A 3,390-nucleotide genomic window follows, 5' to 3' on the forward strand; every position below is an offset into this window, starting at 1 on the left:
AGACGGACAGACGGACACGAGGGAGACTGGAGCTGGACCCACTCTTCAGGCAGATGAGGGACCGACTGAGGCGAACTGGACCCACTCCTCAGGCAGATGAGGGACCGTCTGAGTCGAGCTGGACCCACTCTTCAGGCAGAAGAGGGACCGTCTGAGTCGAGCTGGACCCACTCTTCAGGCAGATGAGGGACCGTCTGAGTCGAGCTGGACCCACTCTTCAGGCAGAAGAGGGACCGACTGAGTCGAGCTGGACCCACTCTTCAGGCAGATGAGGGACCGTCCACACAGGGCAGGGACCACTTCACCAGGGGAGGGGCATCTGGGTCCACAGGTCCTCAGGAGTGAGAGAAAGAAAAGAAGGCGGTGAAGAGTTTGCAAGTGGAATCCAAAAATAAATATTGTTTGATAGCATAAGTAGTCAGAAGAAGAAGAGGATAGTGCTCAAGCTGTCATACTTCCCCCAGCATAGTTACTCCTAGGGCAGCGTAGCTGAAGCTGTGGGTTTATGTTTCTGTTCCTAACTAGTCTGACCATAAGCGATTTCGAAGAGGAACGTTTTAAGCCTGGACTTAAATGAAGAGACTGTGTCAGCATATTTAACATGGGTCGGGAGCTGATTCCATAATACAGCCGCTTGGTAGCTAAACGCTCTACCTCCTACAGTACTTTTAGAGACTCTTGGCACCACCAGAAGGCCGGCATTCTGAGAGCGAAGAGCTCTGTTTGGATGATATGGTTCTATAGCATCTTTGAGGTAGGATGGGGCCATGTCATTTATGGCTGTGTAATATCAGTCCATCATATCTATCAAGACATGAATACATCTGTCATTGCAGTTAAAAAAACATCCATAGATATATTAAAACATGTTCTATAAAAGTTATAATAATAATAATAATAATAATAATAATAATAATAATAATAATATTAATATATTTGCAAATAAATAATAATAAAGTCAAAATAGTAGGGTATTGATTTAATCATTGTAATAGTGGGATGACTGGAGACAAAGATATTATTAAGGTCAAAATTGCAGAAATGGTGATGAAAATACAACAATTTTGGTAATAATGTAATATGGATATTAATATTGAATTGCGTTTGGCATTAGTATTGATCGTGTTTTAATGTTATGTGGAAATGATCTCTCCTGATGAGGGTCATGTAGATTGTGCCCTTTCCCTGTCTCAAATAAATAAACTTTCCGATTATCTCTTGACTGCACAAGAAAGTAAAGATGAACAAAGACGCTTTAGTTAAGTTTCTGATTTTGTGACTGATTTAATGTTTTGTCCTTATATTGACATGAACTTCTAAATCTAATGTTACGTCCGGATTAAGACTGCATTAGTAAACTATAAAAGCTATAAACGATAATCGTCGATAATCACAGACAAACACATAAAACACATAAAAACTCTGATCACAAAGACAGCAGCACAATTTCAATTCAAAAACATTTCTGTTTTTCATTAATAATACACTTTACTTGTGATATACTTTACTAATATGATAATTAAACCTTTATTTGGTCAATATTATAATTTTAAAAGTGCCCTTACAGTGACTCATTCTTAGAAGTAAAAGTTAGTGGTCTATGAAACTACTATTTGAGTAACTTTGGCTACTCTACCCACCTCTGGACCAGGACTAAACCAGGACTAAACCAGGTCTAAACCAGGACTAAACCAGGTGTAAACCAGGTCTAAACCAAGACTAAACCAGGTGTAAACCAGGACTAAACCAGGTCTAAACCAGGTCTAAACCGGGACTAAACCAGGTCTAAACCAGGACTAAACCATGTGTAAACCAGGTCTAAACCAAGACTAAACCAGGTGTAAACCAGGACTAAACCAGGTCTAAACCAGGTCTAAACCAGGACTAAACCAGGTCTAAACCAGGACTAAACTAGGACTAAACCGGGACTAAACAGGGACTAAACCGGGACTAAACCGGGTGTAAACCAGGACTAAACCGGGACTAAATCAGGTGTAAACCAGGACTAAACCAGGACTAAACCAGGACTAAACCAGGACTAAACTGGGACTAAACCAGGACTAAACCAGGACTAAACCAGGTCTAAACCAGGTCCAAACCAGGACTAAACCAGGTGTAAACCAGGTCCAAACCAGGACTAAACCAGTTGTAAACCAGGACTAAACCAGGACTAAACCAGGTCTAAACCAGGTCCAAACCAGGACTAAACCAGGTGTAAACCAGGTCTAAACCAAGACTAAACCAGGTGTAAACCAGGACTAAACCAGGTCTAAACCAGGTCTAAACCGGGACTAAACCAGGTCTAAACCAGGTCTAAACCAGGTCTAAACCAGGTCTAAACCAGGTCTAAACTAGAACTAAACTAGGACTAAACCGGGACTAAACAGGGACTAAACCGGGACTAAACCAGGACTAAACTAGAACTAAACCAGGACTAAACCAGGTCTAAACCAGGACTAAACCAGGTCTAAACCAGGACTAAACTAGGACTAAACCGGGACTAAACAGGGACTAAACCGGGACTAAACCGGGTGTAAACCAGGACTAAACCGGGACTAAATCAGGTGTAAACCAGGACTAAACCAGGACTAAACCAGGACTAAACCAGGACTAAACTGGGACTAAACCAGGACTAAACCAGGACTAAACCAGGTCTAAACCAGGTCCAAACCAGGACTAAACCAGGTGTAAACCAGGTCCAAACCAGGACTAAACCAGGTGTAAACCAGGACTAAACCAGGACTAAACCAGACTCTCACCCGTTCTTGACCAGGTCGTATCGGGGCTTGGAGGTGGACAGCTGGTGACTGGTGGCCCAGCTGGACTGGACCACGATGGAGACCAGGTTCTGGTCCAGTCCCTCTGTGCTCAGCTCCACCCAGATGGGCTGGTTCAGCTTCAGCTCCGTCTCAGAGGCGATGGGTTGTGTCCGGCCCTTGTCCAGGTAAGACTTCATGGTCAGATTGTACTGCCAGGTTCCAGACGTGATGGTCTGCACCACCGAGCTGCACACAAATGTCCCACATGAGACTCAGGGACAACTCCAACACAAATGTCCCACATGAGACTCAGGGACAACTCCAACACAAATGTCCCACATGAGACTCAGGGACAACTCCAACACAAATGTCCCACATGAGACTCAGGGACAACTCCAACACAAATGTCCCACATGAGACTCAGGGACAACTCCAACACAAATGTCCCACATGAGACTCAGGGACAACTCCAACACAAATGTCCCACATGAGACTCAGGGACAACTCCAACAATAAGTCAAGTTTATTTGTAGAGCACACTTCATAGACAAGACAATTCAAAGTGCTTCACAACAGGAAAAAAATACATTAAAATCACAAAGACAAAGAGTCCTGATTGTAGCACCAACAG

The sequence above is a fragment of the Eucyclogobius newberryi genome, unplaced genomic scaffold (genome assembly GCF_026437365.1).
Source record: "Eucyclogobius newberryi isolate DKJ021-1_F unplaced genomic scaffold, fEucNew1.0.hap1 SCAF_1, whole genome shotgun sequence".
Taxonomy (NCBI): Eukaryota; Metazoa; Chordata; class Actinopteri; order Gobiiformes; family Gobiidae; genus Eucyclogobius; species Eucyclogobius newberryi.